The sequence below is a fragment of the Myotis lucifugus genome, unplaced genomic scaffold (genome assembly GCF_000147115.1).
Source record: "Myotis lucifugus unplaced genomic scaffold, Myoluc2.0 scaffold_30, whole genome shotgun sequence".
Taxonomy (NCBI): domain Eukaryota; kingdom Metazoa; phylum Chordata; class Mammalia; order Chiroptera; family Vespertilionidae; genus Myotis; species Myotis lucifugus.
In genome coordinates this window covers 9,393,456-9,406,856 of record NW_005871078.1, presented here as the reverse complement: position 1 = coordinate 9,406,856, position 13,401 = coordinate 9,393,456, and the positions used below count along the sequence as shown (strand labels likewise).

Here is a 13,401-nt window from a genome sequence, read left to right as displayed (position 1 = left end):
TAACCTGGCGGAGCCTTTGATTCTTAGGTTAAAATGGGGCTAATGGCGGCAGGAGGTGGGGACATCTGTAATAGTATCAACAATAAAAATAAAGTTATTAAAAAATAAAACTGTTAGATAAAAAAAATGAGGCCAATGATGCCCCCTTTACAGGATGGTGGTGAGGATTACATGAGGCAGTGTTGGACTCTGCATCCCTCTACAAATATGGCAGGATGGTGAAATGTACAACATTGTCATCCATCAAAGAAAATCTAATCCAACAGAAAGTCAATAATTAATTCATTGTCCTTCCAGAAGATGATGGATAATAAGCTACCTATATATCTCATATAAATAGAGTCACTTCTCACCCTGCAGTTCTGCCCGGGAGCAGAGAGACACATCGAAAGAACCATCTCCTGAGAATCCTTCTGTTCTGTTAGCCAAGGGGATTATACAGCGTGATATCCGTCGAGGGTAAATGTTAGTTAATTCTTAATTGATAGCTCAGCCTCTGCAATTGGTTCCATTCAACAGTAATTATTCTCCTGTGGCTTGTTCAGCTCAGTTGTGAGTTCCCCTCCTTTTCAGTTGTGCATGGAAACAGCAGCGTTAAGGCTGGGAAACAGGTAAATAATAATTTTTCTTATTTCGCTTTTATTTGCCTGGAAGCTCGCGTGGTGTGATTGATTTTCATCGCTAACAGCAAAAGCAGTCACATGGTCGGAGAACGCTGCAAGTTAACAATTCACAGCTGGTCGCCTTTCCTAGCATTGGCTTCCAAATTCTCCCCAAGTGCCTTTGAAGTTCTAAATCTCCCGTCTAGGGGAACACCCCGCGGTCCCCAGGTAATAGGGGAGCAGAGGGAGCTGGCGTGTTCCTGTATTTGCATGCTTTTTACAGCTGGCCATTTTCTGCTCCGCGCGCCGCCGGACTCGGACTTGCCCGTGACACAGAGGCAATGGTTTTTCCTTAAAAAGGGGGTTGGGGTGGGTTAGTTTCATTTCTGATCTGGGATGCAGTGAATACGCCAAAGAAAAGTTTAAAACCCCGACCCGCGAGGTGCTTCCCCATACATCTCCTTTCCCGAGAGATAGCAGGAAAGGCAGCATTTTTTTTTCCATCAACACCCACTTCCAGCCCTAGTCTGGCTCCGCGAGGAATGTATAAAATTAGTTGGCTCCTCTGAGTGACTGTCCCCCGGCCCAATCAGCGGGAGCCGAGGCGCTGCCGCCCCCGCCCCCCTGCGAACGCTCTTTGGCTAATCCCCGCCGGGGGGAGGAGAGAGGCGGCGGAGGGAGGGGGAGGTACCTGGGCCCGGGAGTGATGTCAGCTCCCAGCTCGGTGTCTGCCCGGATTCCTGACATGGTGTAGGGCCCGGAGGGTGGGGACGGCGGGAGCGGGACGGGACCGGACTCGGGTTTGCTGGCCGTGGCGGGGCCAGAGTGCTGGGGCTTTGAACTCCGGGGGAAGGTGATCCAGAACTTTTGGAACTAGTGCCGGCGGCGCCCACCCCCAGGTAAGGGCGCTGGACGCCTCTCGGAGACCCGAGAGCAGCGGCGCCGTTGTGTGGCTGCCGCTGGGTGTAGCAGCTGCGCCTCCTCCTCCCGGGTCGATTTCCTTTCCTGAACTCCTGTTTCCCAATGGGATCGGGCACTTTTGGGGGGTGGTGGTGTAAGGTTTACTCCTCGGGCTGCCGATGAGCTTATGTGTGAAAATACCTCCAGGGCTGGACGTGTAAGGGCTTGCCTGTATCCTTAGACCACCCCCTTCCCCATAGACCCTGGTCTCCCAATAATACTTGGGAACCCCAATCCGAGGAGTATGAGGGTTGGGATGATTGGGGGGATGGGGGGCAGTATTTTAAAATGTCACAAAAAGTTTATGAAATATTGACTAAAAAAATGGGGCTTTTTGCGAGAGAACAAAAGTGGTGTATCTTTTTAGATCCCGTGTGGCCTATTACATAGTGGGATTTAACTGAAAGAATGTAATGGTTATTCTTATGTGTTGTTATATAGCAGCATATGAAATCTTTTTATATAGTCCAGTCAGGATGTGAGAAATTCACTGGGGGTGAATTCATTATGAGCTTGTGGGAAAACGAGTCTCTTGGGACCACACTTGTAAAAACTCCAGCTCTTTGCACTCTTACATTTTAACCGAGAATCCGTATCATTGCCCACCCTGTGATCTGGCGGGGTTAGGAGGGCTGCTGAAGATCTTCAGGTCTGTGTTCCGTGGCTGAGGAAAGGATGAGGGCTGGCAGTTGTGTTTTCAGGGATCATTTTTAGAAAAGGGAGTTTTAACGGGGAAATGTGGCAGAAGGCGTGGCATACAGACTCTTAATTATAGGAACATGTATTTTTCAACATGTGGGACCGAAACAAATCCTTCCTTTCACTAAGAAGTGCAGAGAGCAATAGAAGGAGGGTTTGATTTAGTGTCCAAGTTTGGTAATTAGGGAAAGCAATTGCCTACCGGGAGGGGAGGAAAAGATAGTTTGAGAACTGGAAGTATAGAATTCTAATATTTTATTTCCTGTTTCAAACCTCCCCCCCCCCCCCCCCCCCCCGGCCCCCCACTTGGAGATGTGTGTGCCCAGGTCATTAACTGGGTGTGATTGATTTTCTGGGGGAAAAACTTAACTCCACAAACTGATTCAGAACTCTCACTTAACAGTGCTTAAGGCTCTTTCTCCTGGAGCAGGAAAAAAATGTATGGGCTGAGGGACGCCTGAGTCAAGTTTCCCTTTTCATTCACCACTGTTCCTCACAGTGAGGAAGGATCCTTCTGTTGCCTGGTCTGGGAGGAAACGGGTGTGGGCTTCATTGTGAGTCGAAAGCTGCATCCCGGTGCCTGAACCGAAGGGCATGTCCAGGAGGTGAGGAAGGAAAGAAGCCACCACATTACTTCTCATAAAACCAAGTCAGGAAGTGTGGAGTTACAGGACTTCATAGATGGGGCTCTCTATCTTTCTAGCCAGATGACAATTAAAGTTCAGAGCTAGAAAGAAGTATTTTGTTGGCTGTTTATAAAACCACCTGGCTCTGTATTGTTCTCCGTTTCTGAACAAATTAATTAGCACAGGGTGGAGAAAGAGCAGGATTTTTGCAAAGGGAAGGTGTGCTTTACTGGAGAGGCCAGACTATTTTCACTTTGGTTTGTGTTTTAGACTCAGAAATTTCCTGATGGCTCTGAAATCCTGGGGGACAAGTCGTTTCTATTTATGTTCTGTAGGAAGCACGTAAAACACAGTATTTTTCAGTGGGAAAGAGAAGGAGGTGATGTGGAATTCCTGTGGGCTGATGTGAGCTCACTGGAGCCCTGGCTGATGGAGTGTTCAAACTGGAGTTTGTAATACCCAGGGATGGAGCTGCAAAAACCAGTCAAGTAAAAAAATACCTTTGGGATGTTATCCTGATGTGCCAAATTCAGATTTAGGCTCCTCCTTACCCCCACCCCCCCACCCCAAGAAACTAGTCCTGGCTTAGGGACTTGAATATACTAAAGCTTTAAATTTTATTAACAGTTTTTTGAGTAATAGCAGTAATTTTACATACTTAGTTTTAACCAATATTTCTCTTTCGTGGTCCTAGTTTATGAGGCAGATGTGGTATAGTAAAACACGGTTCTTTCAAAAGACAAAACTTGAAATATGTTTGTTATTGAGAAAGGTAGGCTCAGGTGTGTGTTTTTTTAATAATCTGAGTGGCCAGATTATTATGACCGGCCAGATTATTATGACCACCCCATCAGTACAATGAAATGAATTAGTTATGCAAATAATAATAATAAAACCTTGAGAGTATTTGCTTAGGGAGTTTTCAATATTCAGTATTTTTGGAAGTGTCAATGAAGTACTAATGGGGTGGTCAATAATCTGGCCGGTCATAATAATCTGGCCACTCAGTGTATTTGTATTGATTTCAGAGAGGGAGAGGGAGAGAGAGATAGAAACATCAATGATGAGAGAATCATTGATTGGCTACCTACTGGGGCTCCAGCCTGCAACCCGGGCATGTACCCTTGACTAGAATCAAACCCGGGACCCTTCAGTCCGTAGGCTGATGATGTTCTAACCACTGAGAAAAACGGCTAGGGCTAGGGTCAGGTTTTTATTTCATTATCTTTGACCAGCAACTGTCAATAGTTCTGGTAGCTATTTTTTAAAAAATTGGGTAATCTGGCCTTTGTGGACAAATGTTGACTTGAAATCTAGGGCACACTGTAGTTCCAGATCAATAGTGCCTAATTTCAAGGCCAACATAGACATTTTTTTGGAAACAAATTCAGTGAAGGAGAGTTCACTTACTGTTTCTGTAGTCTTTTTGTCACTCTCTGTACCAGCATGAGATATATCAGAACAAGGTCATTCCTCCCCCCCCCCAACCCCCACCTCAGTTATTCACCAGCTGATTTCTTTCTAAAACCTGCTTTTATATTCCTGAAATAGTTGCATTTTGTAATTAATTTAGATTATGTTGGTAATTTGTTACATTAAAAATACCTTTTTTAGCTTTCCACCTCCCATTTTCATTTATTTTGTTAAATTTATCTTTATTGTTGAAAGTATTATATATGTCCCCTTTATTTCCTCATTGACTTCCTCCACCCCTCACCTGTCCCCCCATTTTTAAACGTACCTTTATCCCAAATAGCACAGCTTCCAAACTGTTCACTAATTGACCTCACTCATAATTCCGTCCTTTCAAAGATATTACATGTTTCTGACCTAATTTGAATCACCTTTTCAAAACAACGCGTGAATGAGTGAATTAATGAATGAATGTGCATGCACCGTTGGGTCTGTGTCTTGATTCTTTATTAAAGAAATGTTGCTTCATGGTGGAAACATAGGCAAGAGATACTGCACAATGATTGCTTTTTCTTTCCAGACACTTCCCTAGAAAGCCATGTTAGTTCTGAAATTGAGAGGAGAAAGATATCACAGCTGAGCAGCCCATCGTGAAATCTTTCAGGGAGCCATGATTATGATTATTAATTTCACCATGGTCGAACAGATGCGTTTAAGTATCAGATTCAAAGCTGTTAAGGTTAGTGACGCTGAGTGTTGTTTGGGGATGAAGGGAACAAAGTGTCTGCCCTTCAGCCAGCATTTCCTTTCTACTAAAGATTGATCATTTCGTAATTAAATCAGTCATCAAATTATCCAAAAGTTGACACTCTCCAAAAACGGCTCTGGGCTGGTGCAGTTCCGTGCCTGTAGTATATTATGTCATTAGTTTCTGAAATTCATTGCTGTGCATGTCAGAACCTTTTCCCTAGTCGAAAAGCCTGCAGCTTTTGTCACATAATCACCACCACAAAGATTGATGCTGTATTATATGGAGCTAATGCTTAAAAAACTAAACTGAACTAAACATACAAAATACAAACTCTTAGTGTTTCTTTCACACTCTTCATTTTCAATATAGCCATGATTGACGCCTGTTTGGCGTTAGTTGATAATGTTTCAAAAAGCCAAGTGGTGAGTTTCTTTTACTTCAATATTTTTTTTCCAAGTTGAAGGATCTAGAACAGGGGTGGGCAAACTTTTTGACTCGAGGGCCACAATGGGTTCTTAAACTGGACTGGAGGGCCGGAACAAAAGCATGGATGGAGTGTTTGTGTGAACTAATATAAATTCAAAGTAAACATCATTACATAAAAGGGTACGGTCTTTTTTTTTTTTTAGTTTTATTCATTTCAAATGGGCCGTAGTTTGCCCACGGCTGATCTAGAACAACAAACTGCATTTTAGATGGAAAAATCGGGCCCTTCGGGGAGTTTTAAGTTGGCACATGGGCTGGGCAGTTTTGAGGGGAGAGGAAGGTCTCAATGAAACGTGAGTCAGTCTGTATCTATTGAAGACTATTTCTGAAATGTGGGTTTGGAGTCAGTGGTCCATGTGGGTGTGTTGTCACAGTTTATGACTAAACTTTGGTTATATGTTTCCCTGGAGCTTGGTGTGACTCACATTTTAAAAAAAAATTGATTTGAGAGAGAGAAGAAGGGAGAGAAAGAGAGGAACATCAATCTGCCGTCTCCAGCACAAGCCCCTACTGGGAATCAAACCCGCAATCTGGGCATATGCCCCCGACCGGGAATCGAACCTGCCACCTTCTGGTGCGTGGAACCATGCTCCAACCAACTGAGCCACACCAGCCAGGGCAGCGTGACTCACATTTTGACTGGTTCACACGCACATCCTTGTTTTGGTTGGCAAATGGAATGAGTTCAGAATAGAAAGATCATTTAGTGGTTTCTGTTCCAGTGGTGCACCTAAAAATGCTCACGACTCGAAGGAAGTGTACAAACTCTAATGGCACCGAGTTGCAGTCATCCTGGCAAAGGCTCATGTCTGAAATACGGATTGTGGAGGAAGAAGATCAAGTACTATAATGTTTGGGCCTGGCCTTAGCTTTTATGGACTTCCTATGAACTCCAGAGTAAGGCTAAGTATTTTCACTTCTAGTTTAGGGCCATTGAACATTTGCCATAAAAACAGACGCACGTTCAAGGGAGCAGTATGCTGATTTCTAGTGTGTGTGCCTTGTTAACAGGGGAAAATCTAATTTTACCTGGTGAAGGGGAGGCTAAAGATGCTGTTTTCAGTGGCAAGTCCATTCATAAATGAGTGGCTAAATTCTTTAGGCAAGCAAGAAGTAGATAGGCCCATTGGGAAGTATATGAACTCTTCCCTTGCTATGAATGTAATACTATACCGTATCGCTAAATATGCCTGTGTTATCTCATATGTCTGTGCCTAGGATCTAGCTCACAGAGGTCCCTTTGCTGGCTTTTTGTCATCCTTCTCTTCATCTGTAATATTTTACACAATGCCATCTTGCCACCACAGAGTTGTATGAGGTTTTTTATGAGGAAAGTTTACTGAACTTACTTTAGTTGGGAGAAAGTGAAAACAAGGCTAAAACTCTGTGGCCTACTTTCTTAATATATCTTGACAGTGTGACTGCAGTTGCATAAATAACGTCCCTGCCATCGTTATCTTTTTCTAAAGATGCTGCTTCTCATAACAACACATAGTAGAGAATGTTGTTTTGCTTGAAGCGGAATTTGAACAGTGGAATGAGCATGTAGGTTCTCATCTAAATGAACCATGGGAAGTGAGTAGTGGGAGGAAGGAAAACAGGGACAACTCGGAGGAAACACGCGGTTCGAGCCTCTGAGTCTGCCAGGATGATTTGTGTGAAGTCACCTGGGACTCCGTGTTCTTCCTCAGGATCAGCTGCTTGGATGCTTCTGTAACACTTCCACATTCTTCCGGCCTCCACTCCCATCAGTGGGTGACTGCACTACCAAGAGGTTCTTTTATTGCTTTTCTCTTTGCAGGGTACCTTGATTCTCTAGGACAGCGGTTATCAACCTGTAGGTCGCGACCCCTTTCGCGGTCGAACGACCCTTTCACAGGGGTCGCCTAAGACCATCCTGCATATCAGATATTTACATTACAATTCATAACAGCAGCAACATTACAGTTATGAAGTAGCAACGAAAATAATTTTATGGTTGGGTCACAACATGAGGAACTGTATTGAAAGGGCCAGAAGGTTGAGAACCACTGTCCTAGGATGACTTGTGCTCTACATCACTGTGGGACACACACAGCTAGATGCCCAACCACTGTCCATGTCACCCACTTCTTCCCTATAGCTGAACCCATATTGTTTAATTTGGCACCATGGCTAGTTAGAAAAAGAAACAAACTTGATTTCCCAGAATCCCTTGCAGTTGGAGGTTGTCTAGGACATAGCCCTGGCCAATGAGATGTAAGTAACTGGGTGGGACTCCCCCACAAAGCTCTTATAATGGGGTGGACACTATGTGCTCACAGGTTAGGCCTTTTGCTCTTTGTCCTTCTTTCTCCCTGGAACATGGGTGCTGTTTTCTAAGTGGAGAACCTTCTTGTGACCAAAGGCAAGAACCTTGAGGGGTAAGCAGGGTGGGAAGCTGATGGCATTCTGGAACTGCTGTACCAGATCTCTTCTGCCATCTCTTGACTTTTTGTGAGGAGAAGAAAATTTGGTTAATCCACCAAAGTTAGATCTGTTACTTGCAGCCAAATGTGATTTTAACCAAGTTTAAATGTTAGTCATAATTTATCTTTTCTCTAAAAATTAAAAGGCAGCATTCTCTGTGTGACAAAAAAAAGGGGATTGGCTGGTTTGGCTCAGTGGATAGAGCGTCAGCCTGTGGACTAAAGGGTGCCAGGTTCGATTCCGGTCAAGGGCACATGCCTGGGCTGCGGGATCGATTCCCAGTAGGGGGCATGCAGGAGGCAGCCGATCAGTGATTCTCTCTCATCATTGATGTTTCTATCTCTTCCTCTCCCTTCCTCTCTGAAATCAATAAAAATATATTTTTTTAAAAGGGGGGGTTGGATTTTGCTTTACAGACTCTCTACACTTTAATCCTGCTTTGCTGTTCATTACAGTCTAATATTGGCAAGTAATTCAACTTCTTTGGGTCTCAGTTTTCCCATCTGTGAAATGGTGGTACTGATATTTATCTCATAGAATTTTTGTCAGTATTAAAAGTAAATAGAAATTTTTAATAAAAACAATAATGGCACGTTTGTCATATAGATTTTCAACACATGGTGGCAATTATTACTGAAGGAGAATGTAGTGGGGAGCCTGAAGAAGGGGAAACAAGTAATTCAACTCCTAGTAGGTTCTCAGTAAACAGATTGAATGGCTGAATGGTAGATTAGCTTTAGAGCTGCAATGACTCGACTCGCCCCCATCTACTCTAACGCCCATCTCTTACCCTCAGTCCTACCTGCCTAGACCAGAATACTTGGAGCTCTTCTGTTCTCCAACTTTGGTTGAAAAAACAAAGGATATCCTTATGAAAAATGTATTAGCTGTAGCATAGGCATGAAAGGAGAGGGCTCCAGAGTCAGACAAATGTAGATTAGAGTCCCTGGTCCTTACTAGCTGTGTGATTCTGTCTTCTGTGAAATGGGAATAACTGGGTGGTTATTAATAAATATGCTAACATACCAGTATATGAAGTTCTTAACAGCTGTTTTCCTGGCACAGAATGAGCACTGGATTGATGGCAGATGTTATTTCATTCAACACTTGTTAAGCAATTCTTGGCCTTGGTATGAGGTCCTCTTGGGTATGTAAGGACAAATAAAAGATGCTCTTTACCCTTAAGAATATTCATATGCAGGAGATGGGCGTAGGAAGGGGATGACCCTCTTTATACATAACTGTAACATAAAACAGGTTTAAAATACTATTTAGCTGTTAAAAAGTTGAGAAAATATACTGATTTATACAGATGTCTGTGATATATATTTTAAGAAAAAGAGGCCCTGGGCTGGCATGTGCGGGAGGCAACCAATTGATGTGTTTCTCTCACATCAGTGTTTCTCTGTCTCTATCCCTCCTCGTCCCTTCCACTCTCTCTAAAGATCAATGGAAAAATATCCTCGGGTGAGGACTAACAACAACAACAACAAATACAGATGAGGAATCTGAGGCACAGACAGGCTCATTGAGTTTCCCACTGTGTGTGCTGGACTCAGGATTTAAGTGCAGGTACAGCCTTTAGGGTCAGTATCCTCAATCTCTTTATATTTCTGCCTCTGGCTTAGTTTTATACTTGATGTGTTAAAAGCTATTAAGAACTGCTAGTTGATTTTACCCACATGAAGACATTAAGCAGGAATTTAGAAATTTAGGTTTGGAGTTTAGGCAAAACCCTGGATTGATGGATCATCTCCATAGGGCTGTTACATAAAAACTGAGAGTAGATGAACTTGCCGAAGAAGAGGGTGTAGACTAAAAGAGAAGGAAGTATAGCAGGTCCTCAAATAACATTGTTTTGTTATAACTTTGATGAGGAAAAACAAATGGTTTCTGGCAGGCACCACTGTCTGTGTAGAGTTTGCCTGTTCTCCCCATGTCTGTGTGGGTTTTCTCCAGTCCTCTGGTTTCCTCCCTCATCCCAAAGATCTCCCATTCTCAGCGAGTGTGGGTGTGGGGGTGAGTGTACCCTGTGATGGAAGGGCGTGCTGTCCAGGGTGGGTGCCCGCCTGGTGCCCTGAGGGGCCGGGATAGGCTCCAACCAACAGCAACCCTGAACTGGAATAAGTGGAATCATCATCTTAATTTTTATTAATCTTTTAAAAATGTATGTATAGCTCATTTATTTCAACATGTAGTATTAGAATTGTTTTGGGTCTTATTTAGTTTTTGTGACCAGAAATAAGCTATAGGAACTTAACTCTATTTATATCGATTAGTCTACGATAAAACTATTTCCTTATATTTCATGCTGCCTAAAGTTGCAGTGTCCAAGTACCCATTGAGGATGGTAAGTGAGGACTCTGTACATAGCCTTTAGGGAACTCTTGACATTTAGACATGGTCAGGCCCAAGAGAAGTTAGATAGAGCAGGCACGCCAGAGAAGCAGAGGATGGTGGTGGCAAAGGGAAGCACACCCAGCCGAAGTGGGTGGTCCGCGCCATCCCCTGCTGACCCATTTTGAGGTCGGCTCTGAGAAACTGCCCCCGTCCAGCTGCCAGACCATTTGTGAACTTGGAGAGCACTTTCACTAGCACAATAGAGATGAAATCCAGAGTGCAAAAAAAATTTTTTTTAAATATATTTTTATTGATTTCAGAGAGGAAGGGAGAGGGAGAGAGAGATAGAAACATCAACAATGAGAGAGAATCATTGATTGGCTGCCTCCTGCACTCCCCACACTGGGAATCAAACCTGCAACCTGGGCATGTGTCCTTGACCAGAGTCGAACCTGGGACCCTTCAATCCGCAGGCTGATGCTTTATCCACTGAGCCAAACCGGCTAGGGGCAAAGTGCAAAAATTTGAGAAATACATGGGAGGCGATGAGTTGCAGGGGGCCCCGTTAGCCCAGCCTTTCAAGGAATTGAACAAGGAGAGGCAGGCTGTGATAGCCTGGGTTTGAGGAAGGTACAGGTAGACAGGGTGATATCAAAGAAGCAAAAGAGAGGTGAGAATGGGCATAAAGGGATAGATTCAAAATCAAGTGTAGAATGGCAGATTCGCCTTGAAATCCACAAGAACCGGCTTCAGATGGGGTAGAAGAAAGGATAGGGGAAAACAGGGAAAAAATGTGATTGGAAGAGATAAGTTGAGAAAGTTCACCCCAGGCAATCTTCACTTTTTTTTCAGTCTAATGGGAGGCAGTGAAATGAAGTTTATAGACAAGTAAGGCAGGCTCCTGAGAGGCTGGCCCTCAGGGTTATTGGTAGGGAGGAAGAATTCGAAAGAATGACAGTGTCTCATCAAAACAACACAAACTGACACATTTGCCAGGATGTGTCTCCCGGCAGGAAATTAATGTGTTCAAGTGGAAAGCAGTGGTACAGAAAAGAAGAGGAGAATGAAATGAGACAAAGGAAAACTTGACTATTTAAAGGAGGAATTTTTAGCCAACCAGACTTAATGGTTTGCAGAACCACTGCCCAGGGAGAACCTGAGCGCTCCGAGTGCTGAGAAACAGCCTGGTTCTGGAACCACAGCCTGAGTTTGGTTAAAACCGAACCACCAAAGCACCGGGGACATTTTAAGGAAGGGAGTTGTCAGTGGAGAGGCCTTAGCATTAGATGCTGCTCCTTTGGTCTTCAGTTTAACTAATTATTTCAAGAGAGATCATTGGGTTGCAGTGTTTCAGCAGATTTGCTGTTGTAATGACATTAGCGGGATGGGGGAAAAGGACTGAAGTGATTCAGTAATTAACAGCATGGTACTAAAAATCAGCTCCTCTCCATCAATCCATTGGCGCGTCCCTTGGGGGTTGCTTAGAAAGACTTCAGTGAAAACTTATCTAAGTGTGTGTAGCACATTTAGATAGGCATCATATTCTTGAGTTAAATGATTCTCCGTGGGGCCATCATCGGAATTGTGGAGCCCAGTATGAAATGAAAATGTATGGCATCTTCTTTAAAAAGCTTTGGCTGGGCTCTTCCGGGGACAGTGACTTCTGTTTAGGTATTCACCATGGTCCAGCGTTTGACATACCGTCGGAGGCTGTCCTATAACACAGCCTCCAACAAAACCAGGCTGTCCCGAACCCCTGGTAATAGGATTGTTTACCTTTATACCAAGAAGGTTGGGAAAGCACCCAAGTCTGCGTGTGGCGTGTGCCCAGGCCGACTTCGCAGAGTTCGTGCTGTGAGACCTAAAGTTCTAATGAGGTTGTCTAAGACAAAAAAACACATCAGCAGGGCCTACGGTGGATCCAGGTGTGCTAAATGTGTCCGCGACAGGATCAAGCGTGCTTTCCTTATTGAGGAGCAGAAAATCGTTGTGAAAGTGTTGAAGGCACAAGCACAGAGTCAGAAAGCTCAATAAATTTAAAAATGAAGCTTTTTTGAGTAACAAAAAAAAAATAAAATAAAAATAAAAATAAAAAGCTTTGGCTGGGTGCTCAGTTGGTTGGAGCATTGTCCCGATGTACCCAAGGTTGTGGGTTTGATCCCCGGTCAGGGCACATACAAGAGGCAACCAATGAATGCATAAATGGGTGGATGTTTCTTTCTTTCTTTCTTTCTTTCTTTCTTTCTTTCTTTCTTTCTTTCTTTCTTCTTTCTCTCTCTCTCTCTCTCTCTCTCTCTCTCTCTCTCTTTCTCTCAAATCCATAAATACATTTTTAAAAAGTGCTGTTAAAGGTACTAACATAAAAAGCTTTTCCTTTTTGTCTACAGCAGTGGTTTTCAACCTTTTGGCCCTTTAAATACAGTTCCTCATGTTGTGACCCAACCATAAAATTATTTTCATTGCTACTTCATAACTGTAATGTTGCTACTGTTATGAATCATAATGTAAATATCTGATATGCAGGATGGTCTTAGGCGACCCCTGTGAAAGGGTCATTCGACTGCCAAAGGGGTTGCGACCCACAGGTTGAGAACCACTGGTCTACAGTCTCCCTCTTGACTCATCCTGGTATTTACTTGCTACTTAATGTCATTGTAAGTGAAGAAAAAGTAAAATTATTAGCATGAATTTTACTGTTCATCTTTATATTGTGCAATGCCAGTTATAAATTCAAAATAAGAGCTTTTAAAGTGTATGCAGAATTACTGAAATCACACACTTTCTATTTTATTGCATATGTATATTGTTCTTACCAAAACAGTAGAAACACTGCACAAAACTCACTACTTTTATTTTACTTCTTGATTTGTGCATTTATCAACCTTTGGTTTACAGAAAGAAGGGCTGTAGTAAAGGACTGAAAGGGAAAAGGACTATGGATTTTTCTATCTTTCAGTTTCCTTCTATGCCATCATTGTCAGCATAAGTGGGTGGCTAATACAGGGAGGTGATGGGAGTAAGAGAGGATGTGCTAGGAATCCTTGGTTGTGTTTCTTAGAAAGACATTGCTTTGAAT

At 43.3% G+C, this 13,401-nt stretch overlaps 1 protein-coding gene and 1 pseudogene across 4 annotated transcripts in view; both read left to right on the top strand.

Moving 5' to 3' along the window:
* The first annotated feature begins 1,311 nt into the window (after positions 1-1,311).
* PPFIBP1 (PPFIA binding protein 1) overlaps positions 1,312-13,401 on the top strand; it is a 161,264-nt gene continuing 149,174 nt past the window's right edge. For 2 of the 4 annotated variants that reach the window (XM_006086772.3, XM_023752320.1), the window contains exon 1: positions 1,312-1,501. The gene's annotated coding sequence lies outside the window, so the exon portion shown is untranslated. Of the gene's footprint in view, positions 1,502-4,880; positions 5,040-9,444; positions 9,558-13,401 lie in introns of those variants that run through there. The other 2 variants (XM_023752321.1, XM_014454060.2) reach the window with 2 other exon arrangements.
* On the top strand, positions 11,982-12,360 carry LOC102426256 (annotated as a pseudogene).